Consider the following 20,866-nt stretch of genomic DNA (forward strand, 5'->3'; position numbering starts at 1 on the left):
TTCTTCCTAACCGGTAACTAAACTGAGCTCCAGACTGAGTAAGAAACTTGGGAGGGTGACCCAGCCAGGGTTTCGGTCCTGTGGTACTCTCAGCCCAGCTCTGTGCCCCGCTCCCGGCCAGGCCCTGACCTGCTCAGTCTGGGTTCTGTTTGCACCCTCTCGTGTGGCTGTGTGAGGCCAGTGGGCCACGAGTGCCAAGCCTGGGAGCCCTGCTGGCATGTGGGAGAGGATGTCCTGCCCACTCAACTCTCAGCAGGACTCATTCCACACAGCACACTTGTCCTGCGGGTCGCCTGGCTGGGGTGGGGGAACCCTCAGGGCAAAGATGGACCCAACCAACCGAGACCCGGCCAGACCCGGGTACCCAGGTTTGGAATGAGGGGAACCACGGTCTCACTGGACCAGGTCAAGGGGTGGTAATAGGTCAGAGGAGGTCTGGTGACCTAGCAATTCCCAGCGATTCCCTGGGTGAACCCTGCGATTCCCAGCAGTGGGCAGAGGGTATGCTGTTCTCCACCCGGGGCAGCATCAACCACTGCTCCCAGGCGGGAAAGGTTTGCATTTCCATGACAATTCATGGTGTTGGTCTCTTTTGCTTCCTTGGAGAAAAGAACAATCTGTTGCTTGTGCTCCTGATTTGTGCTGGCCCCCCGAGAGATACTGTCAGCCCAGGAACCTGCCCGCTTCTCTTCCTCGTTCATTTGCATTTTCCTGATTAGCCCTTCATGCTGGACACAGCTGGCGGGGTCAGAGGCTGAGCCGCGGCATCCTCCTGCGGATGACAGGATGAATGGGACCAGGCTGTGCGTGTGTGCGTGTGTGGTCCAGCGTCACACTCCCTCTGGTGGCCTCGTGTAAGTCTGTGCATCGGGAAATGTCAGGGTGACACAAGTAAAAGTGCCCAAGGTGTATTATTTATCCAACAACACTGGACATGAGGAGGCCTTCACCACAGCACGTGATTCCTTGTGCTACAGCAGTGACTTGGAATAAAAGGATTGAAGGGGTCATAGCTTGCCTCCAGAGCTGCCTGCCCTCTACCACGAAAGGGCAAGGTTTGCATTCAGCTCAATTCAGTTTCAGTTGCTCAGTCAGGTCCAACTCTTTGTGACCCCATGGACTGCAGCACACCAGGCTTCCCTGTCCATCGTCAACTCCCAGAGTTACTCAGACTCATGTCCACCGAGTTGGTGATGCCATCCAACCATCTCATCCTCTGTCGTCCCCTTCTCCTCCCACCTTCGATCTTTCCCAGCATAAGGATCTTTTCCAATGAGTCAATTCTTCATATCAGGTGGCCAGAGTATTGGCATTTCAGCTTCAGCATCAGTCCTTCCAATGGATATTCAGGATTGATTTCCTTTAGGACAGACTCCTTGCAGTCCAAGGGACTCTCAAGAGTTTTCTCCAACACTGCAGTTCAAAAGCATCAGTTCTTTGGCTTAGCTTTCTTTATGGTCCAACTCTCACGTCCATACATGACTACTGGTTTGCATTAGTGTGAGATTTTCAAAAGTCAGCGTGGATCAATATGAACCAGTTATAATCACCAATGCTACAGAGTTTCATCTACATCGGTACAAGGGGTCACAGTGCACGGAGCTGAGGACCCAGAAGGAGCTCAAGTGTGTCCAGGGCTGCACAGGGCAGGTACTGCTGGAAATCACCTCATTTGATGGAGCGAGAGGCTCCCAAAGGAGCAGACTCTAGTGTTCGTCCCTCTTACCGACAGGCTGAGGGAGGTTGGGCCGTGGAAAACGTGGCAGTGCCTGGGTTCTGTGCAGCCTGCTGTGACAGAACACAGACTGAGAGGCTTACAAACTACCAGCATAGACTTTGCCAGCTCTGGAGGCCAGACTCCAAGATCAAGGCTCCACCTGGAGCCTCGAGGGCTAAGCTGCCAGCCCTCTGGGGTGAGGCTGGAGTCACCAGGTCCCAGCATACAGCCCAGAACTGTATCACAGTTCTGAAACACAGAACTGAAACACAGATGAACACGGATATCAGCGAGGACCCAGAACACAGATTCAGTATCCGAAAGAAAGAATTTAACGTCTCCAAGATTAATCCACCCAGAAGTGAAGTGGAAAAGACATTCAACAATTTATTCACCAAAACTTAATGTTAGACTTCCGAGGGTACACGAGGGTAAATAAGAGCTTTGTGCCCTCCTGTTTAGGGTCATGTGGGCAGCATAGCAGCCAGGGCTCATGTTTCGAAACCCTAAAGCCATGCACACAGGGCTAAACGCTCAATGTCGCCTCCCTGAAACTTTGAACAAGGCCATTATTTCTCAGGGACCATAAAACGCAACTTTGATCTAGGATTCTTAGACTTCCTGGAAAACATTCCCAGTGCACAGCTGTATTTTTAGCAGAGATGATTAACACATTGGGAAATTGACCTGTATAGTCAATTCATGAAGAAGCTGCTTTCAGCAACTGAAAGTATGACGTTGCCAGAGTCTAAAAAAAAAAAAAAAATACAACATCAGGACAAGGAGGTTAAGATTGAAAGAAATAACGTCTTTTCATTACCTTGGTAAAATATACATAACATAAAGTTTACCATTTTAATCAATTTTAAGTGCATACTCAGTGGCGTTAATTCACATTGTTGTAAACCATTACCAGAACTTTCTCAGCCTCCCAAACTGAAAGTCTGTTCCTATTACTCAACAACTCCCTGTTCCCCCTTATCCCCAGACCCTGGCCCCGACCATCCTACTTTCTGTCTCTATTACTTGATTCTCTAGGGACCTCAAGTAATGATTCCTCAAGGATTCATACAGTATTTGTCTTTTTGTGACTGGCTTTTTTCACTTAACATAAAGTCTTCATCTGTGTGGTAACATGTGTCAGAATTTCCTTCTTTTTCAAAGCCGAATAATATTCCACTGTGTGTTTCTACCCAGTTTTACTTCTCTATTCATTTGCCAGTAGACACTGGGTGGCTTCTATGTTTTAGTGGGCTTCCCTGGTGGCTCAGTCAATAAAGAATCTGCCTGCAATGCAGGCGACACAAGAGACTTGCGTTCAATCTCTGGGTTGGAAAGATCCCCTGGAGAAGGGAATGGCAACCCACTGCAGTATTCTTGTCTGGGAAATCTCATGGACAGAGGAGCCTGATGGGTTACAGTCCATGGGATTGGAAGAGTTGGACATGGCTTAGCCACTGAACGACCATCACTACCCTGTTTTAGCTATTGTGAGTAATGCTATGAACATGGGTGTGCAAATATCTGCTTGAGTTTCTGCTTAACATTGTTTTGGGTAAATACCCATAAGTGAATTTGCTGGATCATATACGAATTGTATATTTAATTTTTGAGAAGCTATCATTCTGTTTTTATGGTGGCTGTACTGTTTTCATGCCCACCAGAAGAGTACAACTGTTCCAATCTCCACATCTTCACAACACTTGCTATTTTCTGTTTTAAGTTTTTTGGGGTTTTTTTGGGTTTTTTTGGTTTTGGTAATAGCCATTCTGACATGTGTAAGTGGTATCATCTCACTGTGGGTTTGATTGGCATATCCCGTGAATAGCGATGTCCAGCATCTCTTCATGGCCTTTTTGGCCACTTGTGTACCTTTTTTAAAGAAATGCTGTCAGCTCCTTCTCCTATTTTTTATCTGCATTTATTTTTTTGTGTTGAGTTAGTAATGTTAATCTCTTAACATACATTGACACCCTATGGTAACATTCCAAATATTCACTCATGAAAGATTTTTATTTAAAGACGTCTCTAAGGGGATTCCCTGGGAGTCCAGTGGTTAGGAGTCTGTGCGCCCACTGCAGGGGGCATGGATTGGGTCACTTGTTGGAAAGCCAAGATCCCACATGCCACACAGCATGGCCCAAAATTAAATAAATAAAAGTTTAATAAAATAAAAATTTCTCCAAAAAAAATCTCAGCTGTGAATTATGAAAGCTTACCTTTATCCAGGAAGAATTATGAAACCTCAAGCAAGTTCACATGAGGCAATGTAACATTCAGTCCATTTAATGCTTAATTCCCTGTGTGTAAGGTCAAACCTATTAAACAATTTTTTTGTGACCAGAAACGCTCCTTTTTGCAATGCAGTCAAGGGACATTTCTACAGTGGTCTTTCCTGATTCCTCACAAAGGAATTCTGAGGAAGGAACTCACAATTCACAAAGGAACTCACAAAGGAATTCCAGCACAGTTTCTAGAGCAAAACCTGGCTGACTTTTTCCTAATTATCCTCATCATGGTGCATCTACCCAGCCATACCTATGATACCATGCTGGAAACAACTCACTACACTTCACGGAGTCTGTCACATGAGCCACACACGCCCACCCAGGTGGGAAGTGACAGGGTGGACACTGAGCCTGGCCACCTGGGAGGAGGTCCTCTGCCCCACCCCCACCTCCTCACAATGCAGAGAGCAGTACTGAGTGTGCTTGTCATTCCTGCCCCTCCCAGCTCAGAAAGGGCCACCCCGTCCTGTCTTCAAAGGCAAGTTAAATGTTTGAGAAAAAGGCCAGGGTTCTCCAGAGAAACAGAACCAAAGAGAACCAGCAGAATCCAATATATATATATATATATAGAGAGAGAGAGAGAGAAATTTATTCCAAGAAATTGGCTCATGTGATTATGGAGACTTGGTAAACCCCCTCAGGATGGGGGAGGCCAGTGGGCTGGAGGCCAGGGCAGCTGGAGCTCAAGGATGTCTGCTGGACAATTCCCTCTTGGTCCAGGGAGCTCAGTCCAGGCTTTCGACTGATTGGATGAGACCCACCACATTTGGGGGGGTGGGCACCTGCTTCACTCAGGGTCTGACCATTTCAACATTACCCTCACCCATAAACAGTTTCACAGAAACATCAAGAACAGTGTTTGAGCATGTTTCTGGGCACATTTATTCCATCTGTCACGGAAAATGTGACACATGGAATAAACCATGATAGCCGGCTAGGAGAACAGTTCCATCAGAGAAATCACCTGCAAGAGGGGGAAAATGGAATGTAAAAGCAATAGCCATACAAACATGGACACACTGAGTTTTCTTTATTTATTTACCTAGTTCTGTGGTCTCTGATTTTCTTAGCTGGACTGAATGACCACAAGGAAACAAGCAGGCAGGCGTTTGAAAGGAAAGAAAGACTCGGGGTTGAGAACCACGCAAACGCACATCCTCCAAAGTATGAACCAAGTTGTTTTTCCATCTTGGAAATGTGTCTCCCCCACACACACACTTCTAATGTAATTTTCCATAGACTCGGGAAGGCGGAATGAGGAAGAGAAGACAGCACTGGCCCCTCGTTCCAGCCGTGTGGGAGGAGACAGGAGAGAAACTCAGTTCTGTTCCTGAGTGCAGTGAGAAGCTGTGTGAGGACAGGAGGAAATGAGTGGTCCAGGACTGAAGGAGATGCTCCCCCAGCATGGGGCGAGGACGCCATCTGACTTAGCGTTCATTCTCTGTGCGGCATCACTGACGGAGCAGGTGGGGCGCAGGGAGGGCAGGGAGCGAGGGGGCGCTGCTCACATGACTCACCTCAGCCACAGGATCCACACAGTAAACCTGCATCTCACCTGTGTAAAACTTGGAAATGAGAGAAAGTCATATTCTGCTCCTCTATGGGGTGGGGTGCCCAGAGCTGCCCAGAGCTGCCCAAGCTATTCCTCTGGGTGCATATCTTGGGTGCAAAGACACCCAAGCTCAGCTATTATAACTCACTTGAATATTTACTTTTTAAATTTCTTTCATTCTCCATCAGCTGCTCTAGCAGGAGAGGAAAATAAGAACTTAAAGTCAAAAACATAGAGAAAAAAAAAAAAACAAGGAAATTGGGTATGAACCAACCTTGCAGAGCATTGTAGATTTTGTGTGAACCATGAATCAAGGAAAACTGGAAGTGGTCAAACAGGAGATGGCAAGAGTGAACGTAGACATTCTAGGAATCAGTGAACTAAAATGGACTGGAATGGGTGAATTTAACTCAGATGACCATTATATCTACTACTGTGGGCAGGAATCCCTTAGAAGAAATGAAGTAGCCATCATGGTCAACAAAACAGTCCGAAATGCAGTACTTGGATGCAATCTTAAAAACGCCAGAATGATTTCTGTTCGTTTCCAAGGCAAACCATTCAATATTACAGTAATCCAAGCCTATGCCCCAACCAGTAATGCTGAAGAAGCCAAAGTTGAATGGTTCTATGAAGACCTACAAGACCTTTTAGAACTAACACCCAAAAAAGATGTCCTTTTCATTACAGGGGACTGGAATGCAAAAGTAGGAAGTCAAGAAACACCTGGAGTAACAGGCAAATTTGGCCTTGGAGCACGGAATGAAGCAGGGCAAAGGCTAATAGAGTTTTGTCAAGAGAATGCACTGGTCATAGCAAACACCCTCTTCCAACAACACAAGAGAAGCCTCTACACATGGACATCATCAGATGGTCAACACCGAAATCAGATTGATTCTATTCTTTGCAGCCAAAGATGGAGAAGCTCTATACAGTTAGCAAAAATAAGACCAGGAGCTGACTGTGGCTCAGATCATGAACTGCTTATTGCCAAATTCAGACTTAAATTGAAGAAAGTAGGGAAAACCACTAGACCATTCAGATATGACCTCAATCAAATCCCTTATGATTATACAGTGGAAGTGAGAAATAGATTTAAGGGACTAGAACTGATAGATAGAGTGCCTGATGAACTATGGACGGAGGTTCGTGACATTGTACAGGAGACAGGGACCAAGACCATCCCCATGGAAAAGAATTGCAAAAAAGCAAAATGGCTGTCTGAGGAGGCCTTACAAATAGCTGTGAAAAGAAGAGAAGTGAAAAGCAGTGGAGAGAAGGAAAGATATAAGCATCTGAATGCAGAGTTCCAAAGAATAGCAAAGAGAGATAAGAAAGCCTTCCTCAGTGATCAATGCAAAGAAATAGAGGAAAACAACAGAATAGGAAAAACAAGAGATCTTTTCAAGAAAATTAGAGATATCAAGGGAACATTTCATTCAAAGAGGGGCTCGATAAAGGACAGAAATGGTATGGATCTAACAGAAGCAGAAGATATTAAGAAGAGGTGGCAAGAATACACAGAAAAACTGAACAAAAAAGATCTTCACAACCAAGATAATCACGATGGCGTGATCACTCACCTGGAGCCAGACATCTTGGAATGTGAAGTCAAGTGGGCCTTAGAGAGCATCACTACAAACAAAGCTAGTGGAGGTGATGGAATTCCAATTGAGCTATTTTAAATCCTGAAAGACGATGCTGTGAAAGTGCTGCACTCAATATGCCAGCAAATTTGAAAAACTCAGCAGTGGCCACAGGACTGGAAAAGGTCAGTCTTCATTCCAATCCCAAAGAAAGGCAATGCCAAAGAATGCTCAAACTACCGCACAATTGCACTCATCTCACACGCTAGTAAAGTTATGCTCAAAATTCTCCAAGCCAGGCTTCAGCAATACGTGAACCGTGAACTTCCAGATGTTCAAGCAGGTTTTAGAAAAGGCAGAGGCACCAGAGATCAAATTGCCAACATCTGCTGGATCATGGAGAAAGCAAGAGAGTTCCAGAAAAACATCTATTTCTGCTTCATTGACTATGCCAAAGCCTTTGACTGTGTGGATCACAATAAACTGTGGAACATTCTTCAAGAGATGGGAATACCAGACCACCTGACCTGCCTCTTGAGAAACCTATGTGCAGGTCAGGAAGCAACAGTTAGAACTGGACATGGAACAACAGACTGGTTCCAAATAGGAAAAGGAGTACGTCAAGGTTGTATATTGTCACCCTGTTTATTTAACTTCTATGCAGAGTACATCGTGAGGAACTCTGGGCTGGAAGAAGCACAAGTGGAATCAAGATTTCTGGGAGAAATATCAATAACCTCAGATATGCAGATGACACCACCCTTATGGCAGAAAGTGAAGAGGGACTAAAAAACCTCTTGATGATAGTGAAAGAGGAAAGTGAAAATGTTGGCTTGAAGCTCAACATTCAGAAAACAAAGATCATGGCATCTGGGCCCATCCCTTCATGGGAAATAGATGGAAAAACAGGGAAACAGTGTCAGACTTTATTTTTGGGGGCTCCAACATCACTGCAGATGCCGATTGCAGCCATGAAATTAAAAGACGCTTACTCCTTGGAAGGAAAGTTATGACCAATCTAGATAGCATATTAAAAAGCAGAGACATTACTTTGCCAACAAAGGTCTGTCTAGTCAAGGCTATGGTTTTTCCCGTGGTCATGTATGGATGTGAGAGTTGGACTGTGAAGAAAGCTGATCGCCGAAGAATTGATACTTTTGAACTGTGGTGCTGGAGAAGACTCTTGAGAGTCCCTTGGACTGCAAGGAGATCCAACCAGTCCATTCTGGAGGAGATCAATCCTGGGTGTTCATTGGAAGGACTGATGCTAAAGCTGAAACTCCAATACTTTGGCCACCTCATGCGACGAGTTGACTCACTGGAAAAGACTCTGATGCTGGGAGGGATTGGGGGCGGGAAGAGACGGGACGACGGAGAATGAGATGGCTGGATGGCATCACCGACTCGATGGACATGAGTTTGAGTGAACTCCGGGAGTTGGTATGGACAGGGAGGCCTGGGGTCACAAAGAGTCGCACACGACTGAGCGACTGAACTGAACTGAAGTTATCTACATGGGCTTCCAAGTGGCGCTGTGGTAAAGAACCTTCCCGCCAATGCGGGAGACATAAGACATGCAGGTTTGATTCCTAGGTCGAGAAGATCCCCTGGAGGAGGGCATGGCAGCCCACTCCAGGATTCTTGCCTGGAGAATCCCACAGACAGAGGCACCTGGTGGGCTATAGTCCATGGGGTTGCACAGAGTCAGACATGACTGAAGCGACTCAGCACACTCACTCCTACACACCTTACAATGAGCAGAGTCACGCCCCTGCCCTGATCCCTGGAGTCTGTAAGCGTGAACCTAATGGCAGAAAGGACTGCATCAGCATGATCGTATTAAGGCTGGTGAGATGGTGACGTTGCCCTAAGAAGCAGTGTGACCACAGGGGCCCTCGTGGGAGAGAAACCAGAGAGAAGGGACTACATCCCAGCTTTGGAGAGAGAGGGGCCCGGAGTGGAGGGGAATGGGAAGAACCAGGTTTTCCAGGACCCTCAGCAGGAACCAGCCCTGCCAAGCCCTTGGTTTTAGCCCTATGAGACCCACTCTGGATATCTAATCCCAGAACTGCAATACTGAAATGTGTGCTGTTTGGGTTTTCTAATATTTGTTTATTTTTATTTATTTGGCTGTGCTGGGTCTCAGTTGCAGCACATGGGATCTAGTAGTTCCCTGACCAGGGATCAGGCCCCTGCATTGGAAGTGCAGAGTTTTAGCCACTGGACCACCAGGAAGTCCTTGCGTGCTGTTTTGAGCCACTGAGTTTGTGGTCATTTGTTACCCTAGCAAATAGGAAACTGAGGCTCCTCTGTCCATGGGGTTCTCTAGGCAAGAATCCTGGAGTGGGTGGTCATGCCCTCCTCCTGAGGTAGCATGCTCACTCACTCACCTGAGACCAGGGAGGAGTAAAACAGCTTTCCACAATCACCTGGGCAAAAAACTAGACCAGAGTGAGGACCGTGAGCACCTTGGAGCGAACCTGGTGGGGACCTCCAACCACAGAAAGTGCTGGAGGTGACCTCGGGCTGGGAGTAGGCAGGACCCAGTCCTAGCTCCACCAGCTGCAATGTCACAGTACCTGTAATACCTGTGCTTGCCTGCCTCACTTCTGCCTGAGAGCAATATTGTACAGCAGTTGACATGACCAATCCGGGGCCAGATCTGAGCCCCAGGTGCAGCTCTTCTAGCTGTGCAACCTAGAGGCTTGTTACATAACCTCTCTGTGCCATGATTTCACCTTCTGCAAAATAAGGAAATCAGTGTGATCTGTTGTAGGGTCCAGCTCTTAGCCAAGTACCTGCACAAGACAGAAGACCCATGGGAGCTGGGTTTTATGATGACTGAGATGATGACAGAAATGTTTCAAGGAAAAGCAGTGCTTTATTGATTTAGGATCTGCTGTAAGTGTTGAATGAAATCAATGGACAACTTGTCTATTTTCAAAACCAAAGTTCACTCCTTTTCGTGATTAGAGCCTAACATTCTGGTTTCGTTTCTGATAAAGAGCATGATTTACTGCATGACCAATTTTTTGTGTGTGTGACTCAGTTAAACAATCTCAAGAAGAAACTTACCAGGCACCCGGTGGCTTCCAAGTCACTCTTCCCAGGAACAGATTTACTGAAGATGCAAAGACAAGTTTCCTTTTCTATCAGTCCTCCAGGACTGGGGACGTAGCCAAAGGCATCCTGGAAGCTTCCACCTCCCAGGCACTGGGAACAAAATGCAGAGTGAATGTGACACTCCTCAGAGCAGTGGCTTCTCTCCAAGGAGCGTCTATGAGCCCAGTTACGAGCTCCCCATGTCCAAACTACACCATCCCACCATCCCACCCCCCACAAGGACCCAGGAGGGGCCAGGGTCAAAGATAATTGTAATAAAGGAAACAAAGATTTTGTTCTTGCTATCAGATCTTAGTTGGCTCTACACTGCCACTGTATTACATTTAAAGTGTAAAAATGGTCAATTGTTAGAGTCGATCCAAAAAGAACTCCCTTCACATGCTTGCCATTAAGCCAGACATGTAAGGTTTAACGGGCTTCACTGTCACATTAGAACATCAGATAATACCAGTGAACAACAATGACTCAGAACACCAACATTTAAATAATTTAATACCTAAGGGATTGTTTACAGAAAGGATAATGGTATTGATTCTTTATAGACATGAAGAACTGCTTCTTGACTTAAAACATAATCTACTGCTTTGGCTCCCTTGGCGTCTTAACCATCAATTTTAAGTTTGAGAAGAAACAAGAACACTTACCTTACTGATCAGGTTAGAGCGACAATTCAAATTACTGAGGGCACATCTTGTGGTTTATACCAAAAAGCTAAAGACACAACTGATAAACCATTAGTACCTAAAACTCTGTTCTGGGTGATGATAGAAAATCAAGTCTGCAATGGCCCCGACCTTGGAAAGCAACATACAAACTAGTATCAAATATGACATGTACATGTTACAAAGTAGAATATAAAATATAACACCAAAAATGCTGCATAGATGTGAATGTAGTTCAGGAGTGAAAAAATGGAGGTTAAAGGGAGAGTTATTAGACTTATGTTAACTTCTAGGACTCAAGATGCAGTGTTCTTTCCTCTGAACCTGTCAAAGAGTGAAAAGATAAAATTTCTGCATCAATAGTGTGTTATTCCACAAATACCTTTGAATGTACTTTGAACCTGACCAAGAATATGGGTCTTCCCTGGTGGTACAGTGGGTGAACATCTACCTACCACTGCAGAGGACACGGGTTCAATCCCTGGTCCAGGAAGATCCCACGTGCCGCGGAGCAACTAAGCCTGTGCACCACAACTCCTAGGCCCACGTGCAGCAGCTACTGAAGCTTGCATGCCTAGACACGCGCTCCACCACAAGGGAAGCCTCCGCAAGGAGAAGCCTGCGCACTGAAACTAGAGAGGAGACCCTGTTCTCTGCAACTAGATAAGACCCATGTGCGGCAACAAAGACCCAGTGCAACCAGAAATAAATAAATATATACACATAAATAAAAAAGTATAGAGACTGAACTTAAAAAAAAAAAAAAGATATATCTGGGGAGGAAGAGGAGACCATCAATATGGTACCACTCCTGCTCACCCACACCCGAGAGGCCTGGTGCCCAGAGATGCTGCCTCTGTAATATACAAAGGTTGGTGGACTGGAAGAATGGAGATTTTGTGGCTTGATTATTTGTGTGCACGAAGGTAGTTTCCAAAATTCTTTGTTATTAGCTGTACATTTTTCTATGCTTTTATGCCTTGCTGTTAATATTTAATCAATTGTTATTAATAACTCCTTCTAAAGGGCCCAAGTGCCATGCTGGCTGGCTAGTGCCCTGTCTCTAATTAAGTCAGTAGCCTGACAGGTTGACTTATTCTTGCTTCATAGATAAGAAGACACAGAGCAAAGGCTCACCTTGCTAGCAAGTGGTTCAGCTAGATGCCAACCAAAGTCTGACTCCAAAGCCCAAGTTCGTTATCTGTGAATTATTGTTATGTTTAGAGGTGCGTCTCTGTTGTGTGAGGAGAGCCTCGAGAGCAGTGGCAGAGTGTGTGGCTGATACTCGGGTCACACTGCCTGCACCTGCCCGTCCCAGCGATGGTCTTGATCAAGGTCACAGATGTCAGTCACTCAGTGCCCTTGCCTGGTTAACGGGAACAAACAGGACTTTGCTCGCAAGGTTATGAGGATGGTCACAGGAATCAGACATGCCTAAAGGGCTTGGCTAGCACTTGGCCCCAAGCCCCAGGATCACTGGGAAACTATTCAGCTTGATGTGCCCATTGCCAAAGACACACTCAAGTTGACAGCCTGTGACTGCGACCCAGCACTGCTGTGCTGAGCTTCTTCAACAAAAGCTCCCCAATGCGGGCATTCCTAACCTGACTTGTATCATATTAGTAACTGCATAGTATTTGTTGGCTGTGATTTATAATCATAACCAACACAGGAGGGGGGAGAAAGTTTGCAAAAGACTAAACCCATGAGTTTGTTGTCTGCCCTCAATGATGGATACAGCCTGTGTCTCCTAGGGTTGCAGTAAAAAGGAAAAAGGAGGAATGAGTCTTTCTTTCCTGAAAACAAAGGAAATAAAGAGGACAGTGAGCAGGCCTGATCACTCCTACGTTTTACTTTAACTGATTCTCATCTATTGTCTGTAACTAAGCTTGCTTCTGTCCTTTCAGTCAGTTCAGTTCAGTTCAGTCGCTCAGTCGTGTCCGACTCTCCGCGACCCCATGAATCACAGCACGCCAGGCCTCCCTGTCCATCACCAACTCCCGGAGTACACTCAAACTCATGTCCACAGAGTCGGTGATGCCATCCAGCCATCTCATTCTCCGTCGTCCCCTTCTCCTCCCGCCCCCAACCTTTCCCCTTTAGCTTTATGTTAATCACATCCTGTATCTGATGCTCACCTTTACAGCTCTCTTCAAAGACCACCCCTCGTAGTTCTTTTTGCATTACAGAAAGAGGGAACAGTAACATACACAAAAGACAATGGACCCAATTACCAGGCTACCTGACATCAGCCCATGACCATTTTTTTGAAACAACACAAGAGAAGAATATAAGGTCTTTACACCTTTCTTCCTCATCACCTCCCCGTGACTGTGAGCCGTCATCTTATGTAATCCCCCAGACTCCTCATGGTAAGGGGGGAGGGGTGGGGAGGGAGAAGGAAGTAGGGGGGAAGGGGGGAGGGAGTAGGGGGGGAAGGGGGGAGGGAGTAGGGGGGGAAGGAGGGGCAGTTGAGGCACGAGCTTGCTGTATGTCCCCCCCTCTGCTGGCTGAGTATTAAAACCACCTTTTTCTTTCCTCCAAACTCTGTTTCCATCATTTTTTTAATTCGGCTTCAGTGGGCAAAGAAAGCCCAGATAGGGCACAGCAACACCAGCACAACGTAGAGCCCTTGTGAAGACACTTTTAAGCATACAGATACTTTCCTGGATCAAATAAGTAGAACAGATACTTAGGAAAAAAATCTCAAAGATCTCAAGGTCAAATGTATGAGGCATTAATTCTTGTTCCACAGAGTAGAAAAAAATAAGACACAGTAAAGAGCTGTAGTTGTTTAAGCTCCTCTTTGTTGCTGGGTAATTCTTAAATCGCTTTGTGTGTTTTGATAAGAGAATTTGAGGAACCCTGAGGCATCAGGTGAGTCAAAATAACCCTTTCCTCCAAGGATGAGGAAAACCAGTCCTTTGTGTGTAACTCGGATTTCCATTCGGTCACTCTAAGAGAGGTGAAGCTGAGAATGAGACCTTTCAGTGTGGACATTCTTAGTTTCCCCTTCTAAGAAAGTTAAAAAACTTGAAATTAATAAATCACAAAATTCCCAATGTTTTCAATGATCACATCAGAACCCAATCACTCCTGTAACCATTAGACTAATTGTTCCTAAGCCTTGGGGTGTTCTCTGTGTATAGTTTTAAGTCAAGTCTTTCTTTTAGGAATCTTTCCCCTCTTCCCATTTTAATATTTAATGAATCAATTTTTCTATAAACAGGGGAACTTCAGGTCCAGAAAGAGAGCTCAGCTCCAAGAGGCATTCATCATGACTCAGCATTATCTTAAAAGAGACTCCTCAAGAGGACTCAGAGCCATAATTAATTCATGTCTCTTCAAGGCAAGTACTGCCTTCATTAAGCCCAAAGAAACATTTAGGGCTGAGTAATGAGCAGAGACATTACTTTGCCGACCAAGGTCCGTCTAGTCAAGGCAATGGTTTTTCCTGTGGTCATGTATGGATGTGAGAGTTGGACTGTGAAGAAAGCTGATCGCCGAAGAATCGATGCTTTTGAACTGTGGTGTTGGAGAAGACTCTTGAGAGTCCCTTATACTGCAAGGAGATCCAACCAGTCCATTCTAAAGGAGATCAATCCTGGATGTTCATTGGAGGGACTGATGCTAAAGCTGAAACTCCAATACTTTGGCCACCTCATGAGACGAGTTGACTCACTGGAAAAGACTCTGATGCTGGGACAGGTTGGGGGCGGGAGGAGAAGGGGACGACGGAGAATGAGATGGCTGGATGGCATCACCGATTCTGTGGACATGAGTTTGAGTGAACTCCGGGAGTTGGTGATGGACAGGGAGGCCTGGCGTGCTGTGATTCATGGGGTCGCGGAGAGTCGGACACGACTGAGCGACTGAACTGAACTGAACTGAATGATGCAGCATGTACACACTGCTGTATTTTAAATGGGTAACCAACACGGACCTGCCGTGTACCACAGGGAACCCTGCTCGGTGTTATGTGGCAGCCTGGATGGGAGGGGAGTTTGGGAGAGAACAGATACATGTGTATGTATGGCTGAGTCCCTTCCCTGTTCACCTGGAACTATCACAACATTGTTAATTGGCTATACCCCAATACAAAATAGAAAGTTCTCTAAAAAAAAAAAAAAAAGAACACAGTATATTTATATAACACTACCGTTTCAGTCTGAAACCATCTTCCTAAAGCCCAGGTTCTGTGCAGGGGGATAGTAGCACAATGTTCTACATTCCTTAGCACCAGATTCTTCATTGCCAACAGCCAGTGTCAATCCAGGATATCTAGAGCAGTTTATTTAAGTGGAAGTTCCTGAAAACAAAAAGCAGTAAAATATTCATAGTACTCAGTGGAATATGAACCATAGAGATATGAAAGAGACTTTGGTTCTAGTCACAACTTCTCAATAATTGATGATCACCTTTATCTTCCATTATTCAGGAACATTCTCTCCAGGTCAAGGACCTGGATCCCACTTAATTCTCAGATCCCATCACACTGAGATCTTCCAAGTCTTCTATTTCAAAATGTAGTCTGTTCCTATAAACTTGTCCAAAGTAGAGTTTGTATATCCAGTTGATTTATGCTAAACTGTGCTTCTCTCTGGCACGTTCTGCAAGACTTGGCTCATGGCTTATAGGAATGATGCAGCTCTCATCTGAGTGTGTCTTCGCTTCCTGTAGGAGGATTTGTTTTCCTCTTTCCGCTATGGCAACGGGGGTGGGGTTTTAAGCTCATTTTATTAGGAAACCACTTTTTACTTAGAAGAGAGATTGAGAATGAATCCTTTGTTTGAGTAGCACTGTGACATGTTCTGGCTTCCCAAATGGTACAGTGGTTAATAACTGCCTGCCAATGCAGGAAATGTCAAGAGATGTGGGTTCAATCCCTGGGTTGGGAAGATCCCCTGGAGAAGGAAACGGCAACCGCTCCAGTATTCTTGCCTGGGAAATCCATGGACAGAGGAGCCTGGCAGGCTACAGTCCATGGGGTTGCAAAGCATCGGGCATGACTGAGCAACAGAACACACACGCATGACGAGTCCTACACGTAGGACTAACACTAGACTCTCTTTCTCTCTCACACACACGCTCACACCAGTACTATTCAAAAACATTGCTGTTTATTTCGAGCTCAATGTCATGTGGGTTAAACACAATTATAAAGCATCTGAGACTTGATGATTATATTTACATTTTGGCTGACCAGATGTATAATGAGAACCGTTCACTAGAGGACCCCATGCAACATTATTGCTTCAGCATTACAAAAGAGGGCTGCAACCTAACCGTGATGAATAACTACTGTTTTTAAACAGGACAACACCATCTGTGCTGAAAAGCAGTTGACTTCTGAGTCAGGGAGGTTTTTCAGCAAATTTGAAATTTAAGAATCTGAAATAAAGTACTGTTTGTCTACATTTACAAGTGACTAATGCTCTGCATTTACTATAATAAATGCATGGCTGTGTACGTTATATGCTGCTAAGGGAAAATATTTTGTACAGATACATTATCTTATAAACACTGAAGCAATAATGAGCCATTTCATCCTCAAAGCAAATCTGTTGGAGCATAAGAAACAGAATTCCATAGCTTCAGCCCAAACTGTTTCTGTTTGAATATAACACAGAATCCATATTTTCACATCGTACAGAACATATCCCTCACTTCTCTCTAGGCTCGTTTGCACATATTTCCCTTGGGGAGAAAGATAATTTCTGGAGAAGTGTTTTAAAATGCAGGTTTTATTATTATTCAAGGATGGTGGGGCCAACAGGTCAGGAGACATTGCCCTTGACAAGACGGTTTGCTCCTCACGGCTCCAAGAGGAGGGGGCCCCTGCCACACCATGCAGGGCTCTGAGGGTGTGGCCACAAAGGGGCCAGGAGCAGGGACTGGGGAGGCAGAGGGAGTAGGGGTATGTGGGTAAGAGCCCACAGTGGAAGGGCAAGTAGATTTAGGATTGGTACTTTGAATAATTTCTGTGGGTTCAGGGGAGAAGAGGGTGGTTGTCAGATACCTGACCCCATAATTATGGCAGGGGGAGAGAGACCAGGCATATAAAAGCTCAAGAAAGAGGCTGTTTGTAGCGTGGGCTCTGAGTTCATTGGTTTGCATACAAAAGGCATACCCTCAGACAAGTCCTTCAAAGTGTCTAGGAACAGCTACCCCTGGCCTGGCCCAGGGTAGTGGTCAGTTCCTCCAGGACCCTAAGGCCCCAGATGTCAACGCAACAGGAAAAAAAGGCTTGTTTAACACACTAAGGAAGCATGAATGTCTGAACCAATGCCTGTAAGGATTGCATGATTTCAGAGCCTTGGGGAATAAGACTTCCAGGGATTTTAGTGAAAAGCAAATGGAAATAGAATACAAGCCCAGAGCCAAGGAGGTACTGGAGGAGGAACACAGAACAAACTGGCAATTCAGGACAGTATGCATGCATGCATGCTTAGTCCCTTCAGTCATGTCTGACTTTTTGCAACCCCAAAGACTATAGCCCACCAGGCTCCTCTGTCCATGGGATTTCCCAGGCAAGAATACTGGAGTGGGTTACCATTAAGTGTCCCTATAATGGGACAGTCTAGAATCTCTTAGACTCAAGAATATTCATGTAGATTCATACCAAAGGTCAGTGCATCAGAAGCCACAAAAATATCGAATACTGGGGAATAAAAAATTTCATTTTCTATCACTGTCTCATAACAATAAAAGAAGTAAAGATGGGTCATGAATAAAAGATGGTAATCCAACTTGCTATTGTCATTGTTTAGTTGCAAAGACGTGTCCAACTCTTTGCAACCCCATGGACTGCCTCCCACCAGGGTCCTTTGTCCATGGGATTCTCCAGGCAAGAATACTGGAGTGGGCTGCCATTTCCTTCTCCAGGGAAAATTCCTAAGCCAGGGATTGAACCCACGTCTCCTGCTTGGCAGGAAGATTCTTTACCACTGAGCCATGAGGGAAGGACTGGTGATCAAATACCATCTGTTCAAGTACAGGTAACTTTGAAATTAATTTTAAGGCTTTCTTCATCAGAAACTAAATAGTGGGGAAGGACTTTTCTAGAATTGCAGCTAGAATCTTGTGGCCCAGTAACCAGAGTCCAGGAGGAGGGGCCTGGGTGGGATGGAGGGTGGGGGACGCCTGGCAGGTGAGGCCCAGCTCTGCTGTCAGGCTGTGTGGACTCTAGTTCTGGCTCCTGAACCGCTGTGTGGCCACCTGAAAGCTGGGAGCAGCTCTGACCTTCAGCTTCCACAGCGATGAAATATGGGTCCTGAGAGCCCTGCTTTATAAGATGGTGATGAGAGTTAAATAAAATCATACACATGCATTGCTGAAACCAGTGTCTCGCACACATCATATGCTAAATAAGCTTCAGCTCTCTTTATACGACAATAACATAATTCTAAAACCCTGAGGAGATTGCCTGTGTGTCTCTAGCTGTCCATCTGGTGATTCTGTCCTGTGATGAGCAGATTAAACTAATGAGGAAGGGGCCACGGTGAAGGTTAGTGAACTGTCCCAATGTCAGAGGGAAGAGTGCTACGGGATCTGAACCAGAAAGAGTAAGTCCGTGCCCACCGGCCCAGCAGAGCACATGGGATCTCCTCCAATGGTTCCTTCCTGCTGAGAGAAGCTGAGTATCTCCAAGAACAAGAAAGAAAAGAAAAAAGTGAAAGCTGGTCCCAGGGGCCATCTATGGATCTGGCATGTAAAGGCACATTTCTTAGTTTTCATAGAGAAGCAGAGTGGTCAGTTTCGGGGGAAGAAATTCTACTTGTTCATGAGATCAAGACAACTTCTGCCGTCCTGGGGACCATACGGCCACTGTGAACCATCCCTCTTTGTTATCTTTCTAACAATTACTCTTTTCCCTTAGTACCGTGAAGCTCGTTATTTAACATTTTACTATCTCCAAGTAGGATCTGACAACTTAAGGCTTTTCTGTTTGTTTCTGTCAGTATACAAAACGGTGCCTCATCGTAGGGCAGGTGGAATGTAACTTTCAGTGAAATGTAATTTGACTGGTGTGACCCGTAAATGAACAAAACCAGTTTACGAAACTAAGAAGCTGGAACTTCAGACAAATGTCATCCGAAAACTTCTATCACAATGGGTTCACAACATGCTATCAGGGCTTCTCCAGTGCGTCAGTGGTTAAAGATCTGCCTGCCAACGCAGGGGACACAGGTTCAATCCCTGGTCCAGGAAGATTCAATATACTTTGGGACAATGAAGCCTGGGTACCACAACTACTGAAGCCCCCACACCTTGGAGTCTGGCTCTGCAATGAGAGAAGCCTGAGCATCTCAGCTGGAGAGTAGCACCTGCTAGTGGCAACTAGAGAAAGTCTGTGTCAGCGACAGAGACCCAAGGCAGGCAAACAAATATATTCTTTTAATTAAAAAAAAAGTCAACAGCTTTGATCTTCAAGATAAAGGATGGAAGAAATTATGTGTGAAACACATATCTGACAAAGAACTTATACCTACAGTTGATAAACAATTCTCACAATGCAATAATAATAAGAAAAAAAAACCCAATTGAAAAGTGGGCAAAAGATTTGAACAGACCCTTCACTAGAAGTGATACACAGATGGCAGATAAACAGATGAAAAGATCCTGAAGATTATTGGTGGTTAGGGAGATGCAATTCAATACCAGTGTGAGATTCCTCCATATACCCCCAGAAGGGTTACAATATAAAAGGCTGACTCTGCCAAGTGTTGGCAAGGATATGGAGCAACCAATACTTCCCACACTGCTCGCAGGGATGTAAAATGGTAAAATGCAGCCAGTTTGGCAACCAATTTGGTAGTCTATTTTAAAATTAAACATACATGTCTATATCACCCAGTCATTCCCCCTCCCTGGTAATGACCCAAAAGAAATGATAGCAGACTTCTACATAAAGGCTTGTGTACCAGTGCCTATGGCAGCTTTATTTGTACTAACCAAAACCTGGAAACAACCCAACATCAACAAGTGATGCCCATACAACAGGAAATTGCTCAGTAATAAAAAGGAGAATTTTCAATACATGCTAAGACATGGTTGAATCTCAAAATCAGAATGCTCAGTAAGAAAAGCCAGCAAAAATAGTGTACATAGCACATTACTTCATTTGTATAAAATTCTAGAAAATTTAAACAAGAGAAGGCCACTTTTTCTGTTGGGTTGGTGGAGGAGGGGGAAGGATAGAGGGCTCAGGAAAAGTCTTGGGGTGAGGGACACCCCACTGAGTTCTTGCTGTAAGCAGATTAGAACTCATCAGTACACAGTATCAATAAGTGCAGTTTGCTGTGCTTCAGTTACGCTTCAATAAGGCTTAAGAAAGAAAAAAAAGAGAGTGCTAACAGAATGGCAAAAAATCAAACATACTTTGTCCTATTTAAGCCTTAAACATTTATGATAAAGCATTATAACATTCAAATTTGAAGGTAGAATCATTTAAAATACTGAGCTCAGAGGTACTTCTGTAAATTTTGGTGTCCTAACAGAAAAGAATAAATTTATTTCAAATCTATACTACGTCTAAGAAAAGGTTTTTATTGAATGGAGAAAGGCCATGTGATCTAACGGGAATTTATTAATCCCTGACTACATGGGGAAAAAAATCCTGGGAAATACATCGATTTCAAGTCTATTCTTTAGGGAAATTATTCATTCTCTTCTAACATTTTATCGAGGTATAACTGATGCACAGCAGTAAGAAGAATACATTCTGGGGACCGAGTGTAGCGCATGGTGGTTGCAGGTAATACTGCATTGTGCACTTGAAATTTATTGAGTAGAATTGACCTATTCTCCTAACGTTTTAATCAGGGAATCAGTATGAGGTAGGAAGGGTGGCTTAAGTCTCCGCATCCAGGGCTCTGGGGCCATCATGTGGCGAGGAGGGTGAGGAGATGTCAGAGGCTCGTATATCTGTTCCAGGA

The 20,866-nt window shown here is 44.9% G+C and overlaps 1 long non-coding RNA gene across 1 annotated transcript; it reads right to left on the reverse strand.

The window, feature by feature from the left end:
• Positions 1-2,026: 2,026 nt before the first annotated feature.
• On the reverse strand, positions 2,027-10,478 carry LOC148775420 (uncharacterized). Its single transcript, XR_016039233.1, has 2 exons — positions 10,219-10,478; positions 2,027-2,465 (listed from the first exon to the last, which is right to left on the reverse strand). It is a non-coding gene; the product is annotated as an uncharacterized LOC148775420 (long non-coding RNA).
• Positions 10,479-20,866: the final 10,388 nt, after the last annotated feature.

The sequence above is a fragment of the Moschus berezovskii genome, chromosome 15, assembly GCF_049115385.1.
Source record: "Moschus berezovskii isolate FMDL1 chromosome 15, NW_MosBer_1.0, whole genome shotgun sequence".
Taxonomy (NCBI): Eukaryota; Metazoa; Chordata; class Mammalia; order Artiodactyla; family Moschidae; genus Moschus; species Moschus berezovskii.